Source organism: Gorilla gorilla, chromosome 22, assembly GCF_029281585.2.
Source record: "Gorilla gorilla gorilla isolate KB3781 chromosome 22, NHGRI_mGorGor1-v2.1_pri, whole genome shotgun sequence".
In the NCBI taxonomy this organism is placed as follows: domain Eukaryota; kingdom Metazoa; phylum Chordata; class Mammalia; order Primates; family Hominidae; genus Gorilla; species Gorilla gorilla.
The window spans coordinates 47279722-47292075 of record NC_073246.2 but is presented as its reverse complement, the minus strand read 5'-3'; the positions used below and the strand labels follow the sequence as shown (position 1 = coordinate 47292075).

Here is a 12354-nt window from a genome sequence, read left to right as displayed (position 1 = left end):
AAGGCGGGCAGGCTTGGTTGGGGGAGCCCAGGTCCCATGCACATGGGCCCAGAGGAGGTGGGGAGGGGGCACTGGCAGCTGAGGACACACAGTGGCCTTCACATGCCCTGGAGAGGATGCTGACAGGGGCTGCCAGAGCCTGTCCGTCACCCGCAGTCAGGCTCCCAGCTCCACCGTCCTGGGATCTCGCCGCCTGCTCATGAGCATGTTCATTAGCTCAGAACTCAAAACTAGAAGATGCCTCCAGCCCCATCATGAGACTAGAGAGGGGAGAAGAGGAGACAGGAAGTGGAGCCTTCCTGGGCCATGTTCTATGCAGCCGAGCCTGGGTGCTGGGTGCACAGTGGGTGACTGAATGATGGAATGGGCGGGCACTGCCAATCAACGTCCGCTGACTCCCTCTCCTCCTGCTGTGGGCACTGCCCCTTCCTCACAGGGACCTGCAGCAGCCATCGCTGACAGTGACCGTCACCCACAGCTCCCCGTGGCAACTGTGCACCTGCAACGCCTATGCCTGGGACTCTGGCCTTTCATCTTGGGGAGGCCTGGCTGAAATGTTTTCCAAAGGAAAGGAGACAGGGAAAGAGACTCTCAGATCCCTCCAGGGATGCGGTTAAAGAAAGCTGTAGTCTCGGCTGGGCGCGGTGGCTCACGCCTGTAATCCCAACAATTTGGGAGGCCGAGGCGGGCAGATCACAAGGTCGGAAGATCGAGACCATCCTGGCCAACATGATGAAACCCCATCTCTACTAAAAATACAAAAAAATTGGCCGGGTGGGGTGGTGCGCCTATAGTCCCAGCTACTCGGGAGGCTGAGGCAAAAGAATCAGTTGAACCTGGGAGGCAGAGGTTATAGTGAGCCGAGATCGCACCACTGCACTCCAGCCTGAAAACAGAGCAAGACTCCATCTCAAATTAAAAAAAAAAGAAGAAAAGAAAGCAAGCAAGCTATAGTCTCGAGTGCAGAGACATTTCAGGCACATAAAACATGCTTTAAAACGTAGAGAATCTATGGTGGACTATTACACACCCATGAAAAGGGATGAATTGTGGGTCTGCACAACACCACGACGTACCTGGAAACGTGAGGCTTGTGAGAGGAGCCCGACACAAAAGGCCTCGCACTGCGGGAGCCACCTGCGTGAACGTCCAGAACCGCCGATCCAGAGGTGGACAGTGGACTCGCAGGTTCTCGGGGCCGGGCGGTGGCTGCGTGACGGCCCAGGGCTCCCTATCTCCGGCGTGTGAATGTTCTAGAATTGGGCAGTGGTGATGGCTGCACAGCCTTCTGGCTGTACTAAATGTCACCGAATTGTTTGCTTTAAGATGGTTAATTTTATGCGTTGTGAATTTCACCTCAACTTTAAAAAGTTAAAGAATCCAATCGTTTCCAGTTCTTCAAAAGATGGAAAATGCCAGGGTGGAAACTCGTGGCCTCGGTTCTGGCTGCTACTGAAGTCTCCTGACCCCAGAGACCCCATCCTTGGCCACGCCTGGCTGGTCACCCCTGCACGCCAGGTCAGCTGAGGGTGCCCCTGGCCCCACCTTCCTCAGAGCGGGCTCAGCCAGTCTCCCGGTTCCCACAGCGCTGCGTCTTTGAGGCCCGAGGCCACCCTCACCACACGCTCCTCAAACTCCGAGAGCCCCCAGGCCCAGATGCCGCCTGCCCGCAGGAGCGCCGGACGCCACCCTGCACAGCACTCAAGATGCACACTCGAGCTGCCCACAGAGGGATGGGGGCAGTCAGGAAGGCTTCATGGAGGAGGTGGTGCCGATGGGCCTTGGCCGGTGCGAGCAGTGGGCAGGAGTCGGCTGCCTTGGCTGTGACCCAGGAGGCCTCGTGTCCTCCCGGCTCTGCAGGGCCAGGGACAACATCTCCCAGGACAGAACAAGCAGGGAAGTGCCTGACCCAGTCAGACTCATCCAGGCCCCGGGTGTATGAATCACCTGGGCTCATCAGTCAGGCCTGAGCTCATCGCGAGTTGCCGGCGCATTCCCGAGGCCTCGCCCCCCTTCCGCTGGTTCTCAGTCCTGCAGACCCAACCCCAGGGCCAGGGCGCATGGGAGTCAAGTCACGGCGACCAGTGTGAATGCTGGGCCCGCAGACCAGTTGTCCGGCAAAGGCACCCAGAGCACTGGCCACCCCTCACGGCAAAGTCCAGGGTAACCACAAGCATGCACAGAGACCTCAACACCTGCCAGCCTGCCCACCCCACCTGGAGAATTCCGCTCCCCACCCGCCGTGGTGCTGGTGTGTCCAGACACGCCGCAGAGGTGTGAGGTCAGGAGCAGGGGTGGCCGCGGAGCAAGAGGGGGCCTGCCTGGGGGAGGCGGAGCCCATGGGCACGGCACCCGGGCACACAGTCTGGTCAGTGCCAGGCGGGTCAAGAGGCCTGAGGCAGACATGGGAGGCTGGTGGGCCAGGGGAGCCAGAAGCCTCAGGGACTGCTGGTGAGTTACTAGGGGCCACATCTGGCCTCCTGATTCAATGCCAGCCTTAAGCACTGCCCCAGAAGAAAAGAGTGGGGAGAAGCCTCCAGGGGCCACCGGCAGGACAGCAGGGGGAGGTGACACTGTGATTTAAAAGGTCGAGAGAGAAAGGGCTGCGACAGAGGTGGATACGGCACCCACACAGAGAACAGAGAGCTGGGCCCAGCCCCCAGGGTGGCTGCCATTAACACTCAGTCCAGATATTCCAGTGACCAGGCCCCGCACATGCTCTGGAGAGAGCCTGGCTTTTTAAACTGCAGCAGAAAGCAAACGCACAGACATCGCCTTCCAGAAGTGTGAGCGTGAAGCTGGGGCGTCTGCACCTCAGGAGTCTGCCCTGCTGGAGTGCAGCCCTGGGACAGCAGGGCTGAGATGCCCCTGCGTCCTGAGAGCACCTGTGTTCACGGCACCCCCGCATCCCCTCCCCTCTGCTCAGCCCCCTGCTGTTCAAGAGGCAGCTCCTTCCACCGTGGGGAGCATCAGTCCCAGCAGCATGGGCACCCTCCAAGGCCTCCCTCCCAGACCCCTCAACGCTTAGAGGAGAAAAGACAGAGAGGAGGCCCCAGAACGGGCAAGTGTCTGCAGGAGGATGCAGCCACAAGCTCCCAAACCTGCTGGACAAAGCGGGCAATCAGCAGCAGGTGCAGAGGGTGGACATTCGTGTGGTCTCACGCAAGGGCTGAGGATGCAGTGTCGCTGCCGTCCCGACCAGGCCTGGCACCCAAGGGTTTCCGGGGGCTTCCAGGGCCGGAAAGGGACCTGGGCTCTCCCGCTCAGGGCGTGGCAGGGTTTCCGGGGGCTTCCAGAGTCGGAAAGGGACCCGAGCTCTCCCGCTCAGGGCGTGGCAGGGTTCCGGAGGCTTCCAGGGCCGGACGTGATGGGGGAGCGCTGCAGGGGTCTGGGCTTCTCCATCTCAGCAAGGAGGGTGTGGACGCCCACCTGGGAGAGCAAGCGCAGCCTCGCCACGCTGAACCAGGGGCTGCCCTCTCTCAAAATAACTCCAGGCCAGGCTCGGTGGCTCACACCTGTAATCCCAGCACTTTGGGAGGCCAAGACAGGCGGATGGGAGTTCGAGACCAGCCTGGCCAACATGGTGAAACCCCATCTCTACTAAAAACACAAAAATTAGCCGGGGGTGGTGGCGGGGGCCTGTAATTCCAGCTACTCCGGAGGCTGAGACATGAGAATCGCTTGAACCCGGGAGGTAGAGGTTGCAGTGAGCCGAGATTACACCACTGCAGTCCACCCTGGGCGACAGAGCGAGACTCTGTCTCAAAAAAAGAAAAAAAGTAACTCGAAAGTCACTCAAACTAAATGCTGTCAATTCACTTACGCCCCAGCCAGGCAACTGCGAAAAGGTGGGGAAGCAGGAGGGGGCGGGGTGGGGGCAGTGCTCTCTAAAAACCAGGGGAGTCGCACTCAGCCCCTTCCTGGGTTCTCATCCCACATGAAAGAAGCAACAGGGATGCAGGGATGAGGCCTCACAGTGCTTTGGGCAAGAAGGACAGCCAGCCGAAGTCAGAATGAAGTTTGCACGCACAGATGTGCTGTTCTAACTTGGGATAAATGTGGATCTCGTGAATCCCGAGAGCCCTTGGCGCTCTGGCTTTGCTTTGGAAAACAGTGTCCCATGCCAGACCACCCTGGGGAGGATGGGGGTCACCACAGGCTCCCAGGGATGTTTCCTTTCTGCTGCCCAAGTCCAGAGACCAAAGGCCCCGAACCTCCCCCTGAGGAGCCGGGGAGGCTGGACGACGAGAGGGACCCTCTGACTCCAGACACAGGACCCCACCTTGTGCAAGTCTGCAGCCCAGCTCCACCCCTCACAGGGCAGCCCACGGGAGGTAGCTGTGCAGTATTCACGCAGGAGGGTGTGGGTGACTGGGGTCGTGGCCCCTGCCGTGACGGTTTTCAGAGGCCTTGGGCCACCCGAGGGTGAGGCAGGGGGTCCACCTCCATGCACACCTCTTGGGGGACAGTTGCAGGGACCCCAGGGACCGGCTGACTCTGCGGCAGCACCAGGGTCCTGCAGCGGAGCCCAGTCTGGGGCTCTGACAGGCGTGTCCGGGGAGACGGGCGGACGCGGTCACACTGCACTCACAGCACACACACACACGGCCGGGGCTTCGACAGGCGTGTCCAGGGAGACAGGCGGACGCGGTCACACTGCACTCAGCACACACACACACGGCCGGGGCTTCGACAGGCGTGTCCAGGGAGACGGGCGGACGCAGTCACACTGCACTCAGCACACACATACACATGGCCGGGGCTCCGACAGGCATGTCCAGGGAGACGGGCGGACGCGGTCACACTGCACTCACAGCACACACACACACACGGCCGGGGCTCCAACAGGCGTGTCCGGGGAGACGGGCGGACGCAGTCACACTGCACTCAGCACACACATACACACGGCCGGGGCTCCGACAGGCATGTCCGGGGAGACGGGCGGACGCGGTCACACTGCACTCACAGCACACACACACACACGGCCGGGGCTCCGACAGGTGTGTCCAGGGAGATGGGTGGACGCGGTCACACTGCACTCAGCACACACACACACACGGCCGGGGCTCCGACAGGTGTGTCCAGGGAGACGGGTGGACGCGGTCACACTGCACTCAGCACACACACACACACGGCCGGGGCTCCAACAGGCGTGTCCGGGGAGACGGGCGGACGCGGTCACACTGCACTCACGGCACACACACACACACGGCCGGGGCTCCGACAGGCGTGTCCGGGGAGACGGGCGGACGCGGTCACACTGCACTCAGCACACACACACACACGGCCGGGGCTCCGACAGGCGTGTCCGGGGAGACGGGCGGACGCGGTCACACTGCACTCAGCACACACACACATGGCCGGGGCTCCGACAGGCGTGTCCGGGGAGACGGGCGGACGCGGTCACACTGCACTCACGGCACACACACACACACGGCCGGGACTCCAACAGGCGTGTCCGGGGAGACGGGCGGACGCGGTCACACTGCACTCAGCACACACACACACGGCCGGGACTCCAACAGGCGTGTCCGGGGAGATGGGTGGACGCGGTCACACTGCACTCAGCACACACACACACGGCCGGGACTCCAACAGGCGTGTCCGGGGAGACGGGCGGACGTGGTCACACTGCACTCACGGCACACACACACACGGCCGGGACTCCGACAGGTGTGTCCAGGGAGATGCGTGGACGCGGTCACACTGCACTCAGCACACACACGGCTGGGGCTCTGCGCAGCCCAAGACTGCTGTGAGGAAGGAGGCGGTGGGCGGTGCTGCCCACCCATTGGCTCACAGGCCCAGCAGCACCGATGGAGAGGCCACGATGCCACAAGTCAGACCCACCCCCTCACCATGAGACTGACTAGACCCCAAGCCCGGGGCATCTGAGAAACCTCCTGCGAACGGCTACAGAGGAAATTTTCAGGTGCGAGAGATCTGAGGAAAGTTCTGGAACCCACGCCTGGACCGGTTTGGACCCTCAGTGGAAACACATCAAAGAGAAGGAAAACCAGCTGGGGAAGGATCCTGGCAGCGGTGGCTCAGGTCTGGGAGAAAGTGGCACGGACGAGGCAGTGCCTGAGCAACGGAAACCGACGGGCAGGAGGCGGGAAGGGGCTGCGCCACGGGCCTCCCAGGGTCCCCACGCCACTGCACACCTAGGACTGAGGGAGGGTCAGTGGGGGCCAAGGGCTGCCCCGGAAGGGAGCCGGTTTTCAGGAGCTTCCAAGCTGAAGGACAGAAGCCACCAGGACCTGGCCCAGTGCTCTGGTCCAGGGTGAGGTCACACCTCTGACCAGGGATTGGAGGCTGCAAATTGGAGGCACCACTGGCCGAGTGCTCGCGAGTTCTCCACTGGTCAGGTGGGCCGCAGGGGCCTTGGGGGAGCGCCTTGGCACTGTGGGAGGTGACCACGCAGGCTCAGGCACGGCCACCCTGGGGGTCATCCTCTGTGGGGCACCTTGGGGCAGGTGTCTGTATCCCGGGAACCCTCGCCCAGAGACCCACGGCTAACCCACAGCAGAGTTGCGCTCCAGGTGTGTTTACCTGCAGCCACACACCTCCTCACCTGGCTCTCCGCCCTGCAGAGAGGGCCTCCCACTGCTCCCCAGCGGAGCCCTGAGCCTGCCTGTGCCCTGGGCCTGCCAGCACCACCAGGGCCCACCACAGAGGCACAGGAAGCCTGGGTTTGCTCCTGAATTGCCGTGACTGCCACCTCCTCCACCTGAGAAGGTGTCCCTGTGTCACTGCGGATGGCGGACCGGGCACTGTGGGAGGTGGGGTGGCCTGCCAGGGTCCCGACACGAGGCCTCCTTAAGCCCTACCCTCCCCTGAGCACCAGCGCCCGGGACCCTCTGCAGGGACTGTTTCCACCAGGGCCCCGCAGCACTGCCCAGCACCCTGGCCCGGCTCCGTCTGCAGGACCTGCTGGCAGGACAGGCCCCTGTCTGTGCATGAGAATTCACTGGGAGGCAGCTGCTCCTACAGCCTCCGATTCCAAATCCAAATGCCCAACAGGAGGGCCCTGGGCGAGCAGCTGAGTGCGTCCGGCCTCTGCCCCCAGGACACTGCAGAACCCTCCTCCGAGAGGGTCTTAAACTGGCCGGTAAGGGCTCCAACTCAGAACCACGGAGTCTGCAGGACGGAACTGCCTCCACCTGGTACGGGCAATGCACTCAGGGAGAAAACCAAGCTATCCTCCAAACACTGGGGAGCTCTGGCCAGCCTCCTCTGTTAATATTTGACTCAAGCCTGAGGTGCCTAATTCAGCATTAACTGGAGTCACTCAATGGCCATGAGCCCCTTGGTTCCGCAGTAACTCAGGTGGGGGTGGGGACAACCTGGGCTGACCCCGAGGAGGCTGGGATTCAAGAGAGGCCGACCTCCAGATCCACTCATATGACCCCTGGAGCCGGGCCCTCCGGGGGGCGGGGGGCGGGGGGCGGGGGGGCAGGCGCCCAGCTGTGTGTGGACACAGCTTTGGGAGGGTCCTGCTGCTGCCCGAGGTGCTTGTGGAGCTCCACGCCTTTCTCTCTGCAAATCACTGAACACAGCAGCAAGGAAAGGGAAACTGTGGAAGCTCAGAGAATGTACCCCAGCACAGCAAGGGCAGCTGGCCGACGCTCAGGAACTGGACCAGCCAACACTCAGGGACCAGACCGGCCAACACGTGGGAACTGGACCACCTAACCCTCAGGAACCATGTCACCATGGAACATAAGCCATGGTTTCCAACTCCCTTAAGCTCCAGGACACCATTTCCAAGCTTGATTTGCCCTAAGGAGAAGGAGAAGTGGTCAAAAGTGTGGACATTAAAACCACTTCGGCTGCCTGCGGTGGCTCACACCTGTAATCCCAACACTCTGGGAAGTAGAGGCGGGCAGATCACCTGAGGTCAGGAGTTAGAGACCAGCCTGACCAACATGGAGAAACCCTGTCTCTACTAAAAATACAAAAAATTAGCCGGGGAAAAATACAAAAAAATTAGCTGGACATGGTGGTGCATGCCTGTAATCCCAGCTACTTGGGAGGCTGAGGCAGGAGAATCTTTCGAACCCAGGAGACAGAGGTTGCAGTGACCAGAGATCATGCCATTGCACTCCAGCCTGGGCAACAAGAGTGAAACTCCATCTCAAAAAAAAAAAAAGCCACTTGGACCTTCCTGAAACCACCCACCAGGTGGTCTCCCAAAGAACAGGCCCCCCCACCCAGGAGGCCCACAGCCCCGCCTCACCCAGTGGCCTGACCTGGGGCCGCTACCTCCCCTTTCCTTGGCAGGGTGCTGGGCGGAGGCCCCGTTTTTCACTGACCGACGGCTGGGAGAGCCCGTGCCACCCACTGTGCCCTGAGACCCGCACAGGACGGCGACTCACAGATGCCTTTTGCTGCCCTGCCCGGGTCCTGCCACGGCGCAAGGTGCGTCAGGCCAGGCAGCCACGCGAAGGCCCCGGCTCCTGGCTTCTGCCATCTTTTCTGTCCTGCAACTCTACCCTGGAGCCTTCCACCCCTTCAAAAGCTGCAGGAAGAGGTGAGACCCTCAGTGCCCACAGGCGAGGCCCCGCCATTGCACTCCAAATGCCTGCCCACCAAGCTCAGGGCCTCCTGCCCCTCTACAGACAGAGCCCACCAAGCCCAGGGCCTCCTGCCCCTCTACAGACAGAGCCCACCAAGCCCAGGGCCTCCTGCCCCTCTACAGACAGAGTCCACCAAGCCCAGGGCCTCCTGCCCCTCTACAGACAGAGCCCACCAAGCCCAGGGCCTCCTGCCCCTCTACAGACAGAGCCCACCAAGCCCAGGGCCTCCTGCCCCTCTACAGACAGAGCCCACCAAACCCAGGGCCTCCTGCCCTTCTACAGACAGAGCCCACCAAGCCCAGGGCCTCCTGCCCCTCTACAGACAGACAGCAAGCGGGTGTGCCAGGGTCCCTGAGCCAAGTCCAGGTGCTCAGACTTTGCTGAGATTAAACCTCACAGTGAGCCTGTGTGTGCCTGCATGTGTGTGTGTGTGTGTGTGTGAGAGCCCATGTGTGTGAGCTGTGTATATGTGAACCTGTGTGTGAGCCTCTGTGTGTGTGAGCCTCTGTGTGTATGTGAACGTGTGTGCATGTGAGTCGAGTGTCTGTGAACCTGTGTGTGTGTGACAGCCATATGTGCGTATCGGCCTGAGCGTGTGTCTGTGTGTGTGAGCGTGTTGGCATGGAATGGGGTGAAGATGGCACCACACCACAGGCAGGAATGGAGGGTTGCAAGCTGAGAGGCCACACTTATGACACAGATCACAGTCACAGTGCTCAGGAATTCCAGAGGTGCAGCTGGCCCTGGGGGACCCGGGCTGTGTCCTGTCACAGGGCCCTGCGCCTCAGGTGCTGAGGTGTTCAAAGGTTCTCTCCACTCGGTGGTCCACCTGGCTGCCTACTGCCTGGGAGGTGGCAGGAATGAGGGTCTCTGTGCCAGGCAGGCACGGCAAGTACCTGGCCAACCCTGAAACAGTGTGAGCTTCCTTCCTGGCAACCTGCCAGCCACCTGACCCGCTCCACACCTTCCAGGCCTGCAGGCAAGAGAAGAGGACTGCAGGAGTGAGCAATTTAAGAAATGGAAGGCCGAGGTTTTCCAATCTAATTAACAGCATGACAAGCCAGGATGGGCTGCTGACCCGCGTGGAGCCTTGCACAGCCAGAAACGCGGTGTCCTGCTCCGCTCCTGAGACGCCAGGGCTGTCACTGCAACACAGCCCCCAACACTTCCACACGGGCGGACTCTGGCTCTCCAGGCACCGCAGCGCCCTCTCCTTCCCTTCCCAGCTCTCCTGAGGCCTGTGGTTCTGGGAGTCTCTGCCCCGTGCAAGCTTGACTGTGGCCCTCCTCCCGTGTCCAGCCGCACCAGGCCCTGGGATCCCGGATCTGGCTTCACCTTTGCAAGGGGCTCAAAGCAAGCACCTATGGGGGTGGGGGCGGCAAAGCTGTCTGGCCAAGGTCCCTTCTCTAGAGTGCCTGTCTGTCCGTCTGTCCTTGAGGAGCCTGAGGAGTGCAAGGCAGGACAGGCAGGCACCAGCTGAGCCGGTACCGGGCAGGGACCAGTGCAGGACCTCGAGGCAGGGCTGGGTGGGGTGGGGGTGGCCAGAGTCTCCTGGCTTGGAGCAGACACGGGTGAGTGGCACAGACTGTCCTCACACCCTCCTGGGACAGAGGTAGGAATCCGTGACCAGGACAGACACAGGCAGGACTGGGAGAGGCAGAGCAGGTGCCTGAGCTTGGCCACGCACAGCTTCCAATGAGGTTGGGCCATCCACAGCTCCCCAAGGTTCCCCGCCACTGTTCACCCCACCCCAGCACAGCCGAGAGCTGTGGTTTCTCCTCCCATGGAGTCCTGCATGGCTGCCCACTCCAGGCCCAGCCCAAGGGCACCGCCTTCTCCAGGCTGCCTTCCCCACACATGCCACACCTCCAGCCCCAGAAGGTTCTGAGGAGGGGAGGAGCTGGGGCCCCCACTCACCCTCCTGTTGCCAGGATACAGGCCCAGGAAAAAATGCCACAGTGCTGGATTAATGTCTAGACAACGTGACCTTTCCCCTGGTTCTCTAGATATAATTGGGACCCAAATTGTCCGGTGTCATGAGCTGACAGCACGGATGAAGGAGGGGTCTGTTCTCGGTGCCCCGAAGGGACTCCGGGAGAGGGAGAGGGCAGCCCACTACCTGTGTGGGGGCTGCATGGGGACGAGCCAGGGTCGCCCACAAAGGCGCTTTCTGTGGAGGGGACGTCACCTCTTCCATCAGCGATGACGCAGCTCTGAGATCACTGTCCTTGCAGTGGCTCCCGTTAACTCCCTGCTGCCCGTCCTGCCAGGCTGGTGCCACGAGACCCTCGGGGCTGGGCCGTGGGACAGGTGCCTGCCCAGCCCTGCAAACACATCCAGCAGGTGTCGAGGGCTGCCAAGCACAGACTCCTACTGCCAGCCATGCACAGTGCCAGCTGCGACAGCAACGCCTCTGCCAGGAGACACGGAGGAGACCGGCCCTGACGCTCCTGTCCGGGGGGCTGCTGCACACTCAGGCAGGATGCAGGGGTCCTGAGGGGGACCCTCGGCTCGCCCACGGCTCCCATGGCCGGTCTGGTCCTGGTATTTATCTCAACTTCATTGTTGTCCAGAAGCTGCTTTTTATTATTTGTGACCATGAAAGGATGGAAACAAATTCCTGTTTTCATTCAAAACCACCTGCGTCCACCAGGCCACAGAGCAGGGCCACGGCCGCAATGTGGAGTCAGTAAGCCAAGGTTGTGAGAAGATTCTCAGGAGGGGGGTCCAGGGAGGGAGAACTGAGGGCTGGGGTTTCGGGGGGCATTTTACTTTTTCTTCCAGGCAGCGCTGTACTGGCTGGGGCCTCAAATGCTGAATAATGCTCCTGTTGGACTTCAGTAATTTTAAAAAATAAAACTGTTTAAAAATCATGAAAATTTCACAATGCAACCAAGTGGCCCCAGGTCCTCCCCTAAGCATGGTGCCCATCCGTGGCTTTGAGGAGGGTCCTTCAGCGCCAGCCAGGCTTCCTGGCATTTACACCCAAAACACCTGATAAGTCTGCTGAGAGAAACACTGTACCTGGCAGGACATAAAGTCCAGGCCACTTTGCAGCCCAGCTCCCACCCCAGGGCCCGAACAGTGATGGGCGGCCTCAGAGAGCACCCAGTGGCCCCAGGAAGCCGGACCCAAGCCTTCGGAGCAGCCTGGCCTTGGCGATCCTGCAAGCGTGTCACTACATGACATTGAGTGTCACTACACACGGCATCACATCACCACACACGGCATCACACATCACTACACACAGCATCATGTAACTACACGGTATTGCGTCACTACACAGCAGCACGTCACTACACGGCATCACATGACTACACGGAATTGCATGTCACTACATACGGCATCATGTCACTACACGGAACTGCATGTCACCACACACGGCATCACGTCACTACACGGAACTGCATGTCACCACACACGGCATCACGTCACTACACGGAACTGCATGTCACCACACACGGCATCACGTCACTACACGGAATTGCATGTCACCACACATGGCATCACCTTACTACACGGAATCACGTCACTACATGGAATTGCATGTCACTACACATGGCATCGTGTGTCAGGGCCCAGCTCCAGAGCCTCTGGCAAGGGCTGGCCAACTTCTGCTCAGCACTTTGGCATCCCTGACCCGCCACTGACACTGGGGACCCTGGTCCTCACGTCCATCCTTTACTGAAGACAGGGAAGAGCTGACCTGCAGCCCTGATGCCCCCAGACTGAGGCGGTGAAGACTATGGCACTGTCTGCCCCATGGAGGGGTTGC

General features: G+C 60.9%; 1 protein-coding gene across 8 annotated transcripts in view; it reads right to left on the bottom strand.

The window, feature by feature from the left end:
- Positions 1-12354, bottom strand: part of COL18A1 (collagen type XVIII alpha 1 chain) — a 111333-nt gene that overhangs the window by 84464 nt on the left and 14515 nt on the right. Inside the window, exon 1 of one of the 8 annotated variants that reach the window (XM_055373741.2) lies at positions 10699-10798. The exons of 5 other annotated variants lie outside the window; for them this stretch is intronic. The gene's annotated coding sequence lies outside the window, so the exon portion shown is untranslated. Of the gene's footprint in view, positions 1-10496; positions 10519-10698; positions 10799-12354 lie in introns of those variants that run through there. 2 more of the 8 variants (XM_063702769.1, XM_063702768.1) reach the window with 2 other exon arrangements.